Consider the following 10,539-nt stretch of genomic DNA (forward strand, 5'->3'; position numbering starts at 1 on the left):
TGTGGAGCTCCTATTCTCTTCCAAGACAAAGTCACCCCTGCATGCTCATGCCATCCGCAATGGCAATGTAGAGTAATGTGGCCCATTGTGCACTAAAACTAAAGAATATACACGTGATATCTTTCATAAGCCCTGCTCTGGTCAGTCATGTCCAGCATAAAGCTAATGACAAGTAGCCAAGGAGGAAGAGATAAAAGGTGGGAGACCCAGCATAAGAGTTTGCAACATAGGTATACATATAAATCTTTACAGACAAAAATCCTAGCTATGTGCATTTGAGGATTAAGATAAATAGTGAATGTGATATCAATTATCTTTTGCAGGAATTCTTAGTAGTTTATTAAGGTGGGTTGGGATACTTCAAATTAATTAATCTGAAAACAGTATAACAGAACTGAAGTGACAGGCATTAAAAAGATATTGAGGTGCATTGAAGCATAAACCTACGTAAGTATATGGAAAGTCCCATTTATCCTTTTTGTTTATGAATGTTGCTAAATATAAGTAGATGTCATATGATTATGAAGAAAAGCCAAGACACAAAAAAAATCAACTAAGTATACACTGACAGGTCACAGATGATAAACTTTTATAATTATTGTATAGTTGGGCAGACGAAATAAAAAAGAGCTCTTAGGTGAGCAGCAAAATGAATCAATCTCCTTTCATACCCTTCCTGCAATCCTTTGGGAATAAAGGGTGAATTAGGAATTCTATACTGATGTATACAGCACATTGAGATATTAAAGATCACTCGGGACAAAATAATTTTGAAGGAATTGAATATATTATTTTAACTGATGTTCGCCCTAAACCAAGCAAAGAAGGTTCCAATCTAGAATCTCTTAACAGCTTGGGGGATGGAGTGACTCAGGAGAGGCTATACCTGAAGCTGAACTTGTGGTTATACATAAAGAGACAAAATGAATGTGAGCAACTCACCAGAACTAGGTGGCACTAACCTAAGAGTTCAAATGAACTCAATGATAAAATAGATGAATTACTAAATGTAGCATGAAACCTCTTACTTCAAGCTCAATACATGAAGGCTAGAAGGTAGCAGTCAGGATATTGATCTTCAAAAAAGAACTCCACAGTAAAACCACCACAAAAAATCTTCCATGCCAAGAAAATCAGTAAAAAGCGTGAGAAAGCATAACTTACTGACTGTCTCTGTAAATACTTTTGTGAAAATGAAACCCAGAGACTTCTGTGAAAGGCAGTTGTGCCCCAGAAATATACTGATACTCTTTGACAAAGTCAACAACGACAGAGATAGTAGTGATTAAGTTAATATAGCCTGTCTGGATTTCCAAAAACCTTTTCACAACATTCTTCACTGCATACTCTTATGGAAATTCAGCAGCCATCACATCGGTGCACAGGATCCTTACATGGACAAACGCAATGAATAAATGGCTAAAAGATCAGAAATGGAAAGTAGGAGCGAAATGTTAATTCCTTTGTTGTAGGGAGATCAGTAGTGGAAACCAATAGGGACATTCAAGAAGTGCCTGTGCTTCTGATGATGCAAAGGAATTCAAGATACTAAGGATGGTGGTAGACTGTGAAGAATCTTACGAAGTGAGTAACTGGATACAGAAATGGCAGATGAAATTCAGTGCAGGTAGAGGTAAATTGATACACAGTAGGAAAAGCAGCCCAAGATTAACATAAAAAAATGAGAACATCTCAGTTGACCAATAGCACAGAGAATCAAAACTTTGGGATTTTATAAACTACTCTATGAATATATCAGCTAAGTGCTGGATAGTATTAAATATACAAACAAAAATCAATTAAATATGCAATGTTCTTGTTGAACGTTGTGTGTTAGGAAAGGAGATGATTCCTCACCTAGCAAGTAAAACTGCAGCACTTCTTTTCCAAATTATGTTGTGAATGCAAATGATTTCTCCAAGTTAAGAGGATGACAAGACAGTTTCTTAGAAGAGACATTCATGAGAGGCCACCAAGGGAAACTGCAAGAAACTCAGGAATCCTCTGCAGCAGAGAACAGCTGGAGTGTTTTAGGGGCTATTACCTTGTATGTTTGTCCTCTACTTATTCTCCCTCAGATAACCACATGCTGGAGATTTACCTATCTCCAGTAGATCTTGTATCTGAACCAGGATGCTGCTTTTTTATTTGTACGTTGACTTGATTCTATAACTCATTTAAAAAAAAAGTTGGAATAGCAACACTGTGCAACAAAACATTATGTTTTATAAACATACTATTATTATTATATAAATGTACTAAAAGTATAAAGTATTACTTTGTAAATGTACTATAATAGTTATTTAATGTACTTTATATAGCACATTAAGGAAAATAATCCCTCACATTTTTTCTCTGCTAGTGACTTCCTGTGTTCAGAAGACCTGCTTCTGTTTTAGGTGTTAGCATGTAAAACAAATAATTTTGAAAGTCCCTGAAACATTAGCTTTTATTAAGAAAACATGCAAACCAGATCTAAGAAGTTAAGGGAAGAATAAGATGTTTTGAAAAAGGCTTGTAGTGATAGAGGACAAAACATCTTTTCTTTATACACATCTATCTCAAGATTCAGATAAGAAATAGAACCACATTCAGCAGAGACTGCAGCAGGCCAAAAAAGTCTTGAGTTAATGACTCTTTGCTTTAAATTATCATGGATCATTAAAGAAATTGTGTCTTAAAGAAATCCACCCCCAAATCAGCCTTTCCAGTAAAAATGGCATCACATCAACAAGAACAACGATTTACTGGAAATAAAAAATAAGATTGTCCTCAGACAGGGTACTATAGAGGGAACTAAGTAAAGGCTAAAGTAGCTAATACTTTTCTCTTTGTTTGATCAAAATCAGGTCCTTTTCTCATTTACACCTAGCAGAAGAGCAGATAAAACGTGTAACAAAGCTGAAGATGAAAAGAAATGCTGAATTTGGAAATACCAATAAAGGTGTGCTTATGTTTAACGTTCCTGCTAAAAGCAACCTAAGAAGAAAACAGTGAAGGAACTTCAGTTAGAATTCATAAAAAGAATGTTACAAAACCATCAAAAAGTCAAACACATGGGTTAACAGTTTCATCAAAATTAGGAAGAGATATGACAGATGAAAAATACTTTATTAACAGGTGTTTGCAAGACAATATCAAGTTTATCTGGAGGTAGCATCATCTTATCTGCACACTAGTTGATATACAGCACTAACAAGCTGATAAAAACACTTTTACTGAGAACAAGGACAGGTCTTGGCAAGCCCTATTACATAATCAATCAGCTGAACTGAGCAATTTCAAATACCATATAGTAGCTACAAGATTATCTGTTTACCTCTTGCAATAAACTGACATAGGCAATGTTTTAATAAAACAGCAAAAAACTACTTGCAGATATTTCAAGCAGCCACATGATGACATGATAATGGCTGTGTCAGCCCCAGCTGAATGCACACGCTAAGGAAAATGGTGACAAGGACACAAGGATGATATACCAAGTTCATTCTCAAAAGATCCCATCCATGACAAAAGCATTCAAATAGATAGGACACGTATATTCATCAAGCCATTTCAGAACATGTTGAAGCTGTAGTCGGCATGAAAAGCCTCCGAGGTATCTGCAGAAGAGCCTTAAAAATTTGCTATACGGTACCACACAGGTGAAACAGCTTTAACTGCCCCGCTGAAATAATTGTTTCATGAGACCACAACTTTGCAACAGTCATAAAACACAACAAAGTATTGCAGAAAATAAAGACAACACTCTGGCATGCCTCAGTACTCACATTTAATGTTCTTACTAAGCCAGTCATCACTCAAACAAACAAGATCAAATATGATTTAGGAGCCTGTCTCCAGCTGGAAGCTTTGATTCACATGTCTGTTGTGGTCTGACAGAGAGAAAAGAAAATTATGTGCAAATTGAGAAGAATCTACTAACACTTGTGTTTGTCACAATGATATTTCATAAATATGCATATATGTTAGTTCACACACAATAGAAGTTAATTTTAAAACATCTTGGAAGAACATATGACTGTAATTTTTGATATTTAATTTGCAGAAATAGATTTAAAATCTCACATAATCCAGAAAGGTTAATTGCAATATTACAGCCATCAGATAATAAAATTCCTTCAGAAAAAGTAATCTATGTAATTGAGTCAATCCCTGCATTAATTTCAGATCTGTTCTGAGGGTGCAAGATGGCCGTGTTGAGAAATCCTGATATCAGCATTATTGGCTGTGAAACCTACTGTGACTTTACAATAAAATTTGTCGAAGACTGATCATTTATTCCTAGCAACAAATACTTTTTACAGAAACACATAAAACTACCAGAAAAACAAATTTTTAAATGGGCAGAAGTACTGATCCAGTGTGTCACAGCATACAGAATAATTTCTGGATAATAACTTAATGGTCTTTAAAAGATCCTTCCCTGTCCAGTTAAACAAAACTGTTGAAGGGCAAGAGGAGTGTGTTTGTGGTTGGTTGGGTGTGGGGGGGTTGGTTTTGGTCATGTTTTTACTTTGGCACCCATTTAAAGATTTTTTTCTACTTCCCAAGACCTTAGTCTCTCCCTCATATATCATTCTGTTCTGCCATTGTTAACTGTAGTGTTCTGCCTTCAACACACAGCATCCCTAAATAGGTATTCAGTGACCTCCTCCTGCAAGTAGGCAAACGCTTGACTTTGAATTATTTTAGAACAAGAAAATCAATTATTAGGCTCCTAGCGTAATGAAATTACTGAAAGACTGTTCAGATGGTAAAACCTATGATTTGCAATATGGCTGCATCAGACAGCAGAAATTTTCTGGCTCTTTTAAAGCTGAGAAACCTAATAGGGCAGGTAGAAAACACTGTTCTGTACAGTCACTGGTTGATAGGAGATTAAACAATGCTTTTGCCCTGTTACTTCTGTGACCTACTGACTCCAAAGACCTCATGATGCGTTAAAGCACTTAGAGTAAAGACTGCAATGATAATGTGACTGGACAGAAAAGCTACTGTCTCTCCCATTCTGAAAATTAAATATATGTGGAAAAAATATACATAACTGGCAGCACAGAAGGTCAAATCTTAAAGATGAAAGGTACACTTCTACAAACTGACAACTAAGACTGGGATAAATAAGAACAGCAAGAAATACATTAGAAGTCCTTGTGTCTGAGGAATGAGATGAACAGATGAGAATCACGATGGAACATCAACAGCATCTGAGGAAAACCAAGAATTAGGTGTGCTTGTCAGTCTAATATGAGAAGATACTGGACATCTGGAGCTCTTTGGCTGTGTTATCTCTCTTTGACTGACACAAAGAGCTATTAACCATAATGTTGTCTTAATTAATGGTTAAGATATTGAGAAGCTGTTTAAGACAGGGGGTTCAGGAACACAGAAGGGAAATCCAGTACATTGTCCTACATTTGCTTTAAATATAGCTATGTGTAATCACCAGAATAGCACTGCTGGGCGAATCATCTCACATGATTTGGCTTCACGCTTGCAAGCTCTCATCCTACTCGGGGACTTCAGCCATCCTGACATATTCTGGAAAAGAAGAAAGGCAAGCTGTAGAAAATCCAGGAGGCTCCTGGAGGGCATTGAGGATAATTTCTTAGTCCAGCTGATAGAGACCCCTACCAGAGAGGAAGAAATACTGGACCTTATGGTCACTAATACAAGGGATCTCATCAGTGACATTAGGATTGGAGGCAGCCTGGGCTGCAGTGATCATGCACTGGTGGAGTTCAAGGTCCAGAGGGGTGTAGGACAGGTGAGGAGTATAGTCAGTGCCCTAAATTTCAGGAAAGCAGACCTCCAGCTCCTCAAGGAATTACATGGTAGGACCCCCTGGGACATGGTCTTTGGGGACAAGGGAGCGGAAGAGAGCTGGCAAATATTTAAGGATGCTTTCCATAAAGCACAAAGGAGCTCTGTCCCCACATGTAGAGAATCAGGCAGGAAACAGAAGAGACTGGCATGGCTGAGTTGAGACCTGCTGGTTAAACTAAAGAATAGGGAACTGCACAGTCAGTGCAAGCAGAGACGGGTAAGCTGGGACGTGTATAGGGGCACTGCCCAGTTGTGTAGAGATGAAGTCAGGAAGGCCAAGGCACAGCTGGAGCTAAACTTGGCAAGGGAAGTAAAGACTGACAACAAGGTCTTCTACAGGTACGTCAATCAAAAGAGGAAGATCAAAGAGAACATATCCTCACTGAGGGTTGGAAATGGTGACCTTGTATCAACAAGGAGGAGAAGGCTGAGGTATTTAAAAACTTTTTTGCCTCAGTCTTGAGTCTCTGGATCGTGTCCAGAGAAGACCAACGAAGCTGGTAATGGGGCTGGAGAACAAGTCTTACGAGGAGTGGCTGAGGGAACTGGGGTTGTTTAACCTGGAGAAGAGGAGGCTGAGGGGAGACCTTATTGCTCTCTATAACTATCTGAAAGGAAGTTGTAGAGAATGAATGTGATCTATCTAGACTTCTGTAAAGCCTTTGACATGGTCCCCCACAACATCCTCCTCTCTAAAATGGAGAGATGTGGATTTGATAGGTAGATGATATGATGGATAAGAAACTGGTTGGATGGTCATATTCAAAGAGTAGTGGGCAACGACTCAAAGTCCAGATGGAGATCCATGACAAATGGTGTCCCTCATGGGTCCATAGTGGGACGGGTGAAGTTTAATATCTCCATCAATGATACTGACCGCGAGATTGAGTGCACCTTCAGCAAGTTTGGAGATGACACCAATCTGAATGGTGTAGTTGCCACAGCAGAAGGACGGGGTGTCATCCAGAGGGACCTGGACAGGCTGGAGAAGTGGGCCTATGTGAACCTCATGAGATTCAACAGGGCCAAGTGCAAGGTCCTACACCTGGGTCAGGGCAATCTCCAATTTCAGTACAGGATGGGGGATGACCCTGCCCTGCAGAGAAGGACTTGGGGGTGCAGGTCGATGAGAAGTTCCACATGAGCCAGCAATGTGCACTCACAACCCAGAGTGCCAACTGTATCCTGAGCTGCATCAAAAGAAATGTGGCCAGCAGGTCGAGAGAAGTGATTCTGCCCCTCTATTCCTCTCTTGTGAGACCTCATCTGGAGTTCTGTGTCCAGTTCTGGGATCCTCAATGTAAGATGGATATGGAAATGTTGGAACAGGTCCAGAGGAGGGCTACAAAGATTATCTGAGGGCTGGAGCACCTTCCATATGAGGACAGGCTGAGACAGTTGGGTTTGTCCTGCCTGGAGAAGAGAAGACTCCAAGGAGATCTTATAGCAACCTTCCAGTACCTGAAAGGAGCCTACAAGAAAGCTGGAGAGGGACTATTCATAAAGGCTTGTGATGATAAGACAAGGGGGAATGGGTATAAGCTGGAGAAGGGCAGATTTAGAATAGACATTACAAAGAATTTCTTCACCATGAGAGTGGTGAGAAACTGGAACAGGTTGTCAAGGAAAGTTATGCATGTCCCATCCCTGGAAGTGTTTAAGGCCAGGTTGGATGGGGCCTTGGATAACCTGATCTAGTGGGATATCCCTACCCAAGGCAGGGGTCTTGGAACTAGATGATCTTTAAGGTCCCTTCCAACCCTATCTATTCTATGATTCTATGATTCTATGATTCTATGATTCTATGATTCTATGATTCTATGATTCTATGATTCTATGATTCTATGATTTAGGTGTTGTCTGAGTCTTTTGCACTGTCATACTGTTAAAAGGTATTACTGTCTGCCATGTAGTAGGGCGTTCTAGTGTAAACCTATATAGCCTTAGTGTCGTTATAGGTTGCCCACACAGTGAAAAGTAGAAGCATACACAGTCTCTTTTTCTGTGTAACTGCTGGCAAGTCAGGAAACTGCTGAAATAGGGAGATACTGTGATGTGTAGATATCATAATTACTGAAAAGGAAAAAAAAAAACAAAAAGAAAACCAAAAACTTTCATTCCTTCCTAAAGGACTTTATTAGCTTATTTAATAGCAGTAGTACCATTCAGCTGACAAGACACCGAGCTATTCCTAACATCTGGGCTACGTCCCTTTCACTGGGGCTTTTTTTGGGATGGCTTTTTATCAGTGATAACAGCCTAGTTCTCTCTTATGGCTTTTAGTTAATGAAAACACGACTTTATTTTCATATATTTTGAAAGCAACTGGAAACACAAACTTTCCACAGCAGTGGTGGAGTTTTTAGAGACATCAGAGGAGGTGGGGAAAGACAAGAAGATAGAAGATCACATTAAAAAACAGAACCAGGCTGGGAAGAGGGAGAGAGAAGGTCAGGAATGAGACTATGCTCCACAGTCTGTGGCAAACAATGAAGAAAAATATCTAGACGTGTCAGAGAAGTAAAGGTGTCTCCAGTTACATGATCATTTGAATTTTAAAGTACAGACTCTCTAGGCAGTTAGATGCCAACAAATGGGTGGAGAAGAGTTAAGGATGAAAAGAACTGCTTACAAGGGATCTGCCTGTGAATGTTTTTGAATATCATGAGCACAAGCTCCTTATGCTGTGCTTGATGCACACCAGCACGTGGTTTGCCTTGTTGGCTGCCACAGGCACACTGCTGACTCCTTGATCCTGCTATCAAGCAGCACCTACAGATCCTTATGTGAAGTACTGACCTCCAGCTTCTTTTCTGCCAGTTTATGCTTGTGCCTGGTGTTACTCCATCCTAGAAAACATTTCCCTGGCAGCGGTGGGATTCGAACCCACGCCCCCGAAGAGACTGGAGCCTTAATCCAGCGCCTTAGACCGCTCGGCCACGCTACCCTGCTGGGAAAGCTCCGTCTGTCTCCAAGAAAATTCAAATTTTCACAGGAAGTTTAAAACAATCTCTATCCATGACTTAAAGTAGAAAAAAAGGACCAATAATGACTCTTTCAACAGGTATAGGTAGACACTTCTTGCAATGCACTACATATTTCTGGTGCCCTCATTACCTGTCAGGGAACATCAGCTGGAAATTCCTACAAATATCTCCATGCTAATGATCCCTTATCAAGAAAAGGAAGAGCAATGATATTTTTCTGGGGAGAAGTGTGTGTTGACTTTGTATTTGAATTTATATTTTAAATTTTTTTTTTAATGTAAGAGCACTGGGGCAATGAAACATCTCTCCCTTCGTGCAAACATATGAGGACATAAATATGTATTGACCTGGTAGAAGGTCAATTGCAACAGCTACAAGATCTCACCTGGAATTGAGTACCATCTAAAGAAAACAATAAAGTCAAAGAATCAGAAGGATTTTTATTTTTTTAAGTGTTAACCTCTATTATTCGAGGTAAGCTACCACAGTCTGCCAATTATGTCTTGAAAGGGTTTTTGTTAACCTTACTTAGACTATGCCAGTTTTTAAGTGCAGGCATTTATCCATGTATCTACTAATCCAAATTAAAGGATACATATGAAAACATGATACACCCTTGTTTGTGCATCAGGTCACTGCAGATACAGTGGCCTGAATATCAATGAAATTTAAAAACAAGAATAAAAAATAAAGGAAGACAATAATATCATATGAGACAAGCCAGAAAAACAAATGAGAGAGAAGGATTGTTTTTAAGGACACAAATGATTAGGGCAGATCATGTAACTTTGATTTCAAGGCCACAGCTTTGAACCACCAACTGGGATTTTTTACAGAAGCATTCAGTCTGGCTTTGTTGACATTGAGATATAGGGAATTTAGCCTTGTCTTCACACTTTGCTTTAGTGGATATTACTCTGCATGCAAAAGAATGTAATTTTACTTTGTTTCCTTGAATTCTTATATTTTTTTTGTTCCCATAGTATTGCTTCTTGGTAGCTTAAACAATAATATCCTGTACTTTCTCCCTGTGGAGGCAGCTAGAAACTATTACGAAATAGTAACCCTCTGTCTTTTTTGCTGAGATAAATACATTTATTTCTTAAAGGCCCTCAGTTAACATTAAAAAATTATTTGTGCCTCTGAAGATTTCTCATGTTCTACAATTTTCCAACATTTCATTCCATTGTAAAATATGGTATTCGAACTGTAGTACTCTGGTGTTCAAGTAGTATTCCTCTATAGATCTGTTTCTATACCTGTAGGAAAGAGTGAAAACATCTTCTTACTTGCTAGTTCCTCTATATGTAGGCAAGAATCACTATAGCTCTTCTTTGTCATTTTTAGTTCTTTCCAAGCATGTTAAGAACTCTTGCCAAATTGTTTGTCCACTACAGCATCCCCAAATAATTGCTGCAGTATGATTCCTCGTTGTTTTTCCTAGATATTCCAGAATTATTTTACTCCTTGTATGAGTCACAAAATGCATTTTAATTACATTTTTAATTAAGTTTTCTTTTCTAGAAATATAATTTTTAAATAAACATTTGCAAGAAAACATGTTTTTCTGTCTTTCATTCTTTTGCTACATAATGTTCTTGGAGAGAGTGCTGTTGGAAATCCAAAGGTACAATGGCCTTGGAGAGATTTCTATTTAAATAGTAAAATATATTCAGCAATGGCCATTTTACTTGTATGTTCCTTTAATTATTGGTACCACAGGAAA

General features: G+C 38.6%; 1 non-coding gene across 1 annotated transcript; it reads right to left on the minus strand.

Moving 5' to 3' along the window:
- Window positions 1-8,691: 8,691 nt before the first annotated feature.
- On the minus strand, window positions 8,692-8,773 carry TRNAL-AAG (transfer RNA leucine (anticodon AAG)). Its single transcript has one exon. It is a non-coding gene; the product is annotated as a tRNA-Leu (tRNA).
- Window positions 8,774-10,539: the final 1,766 nt, after the last annotated feature.

The sequence above is a fragment of the Phaenicophaeus curvirostris genome, chromosome 1, assembly GCF_032191515.1.
Source record: "Phaenicophaeus curvirostris isolate KB17595 chromosome 1, BPBGC_Pcur_1.0, whole genome shotgun sequence".
Classification (NCBI taxonomy): Eukaryota; Metazoa; Chordata; class Aves; order Cuculiformes; family Cuculidae; genus Phaenicophaeus; species Phaenicophaeus curvirostris.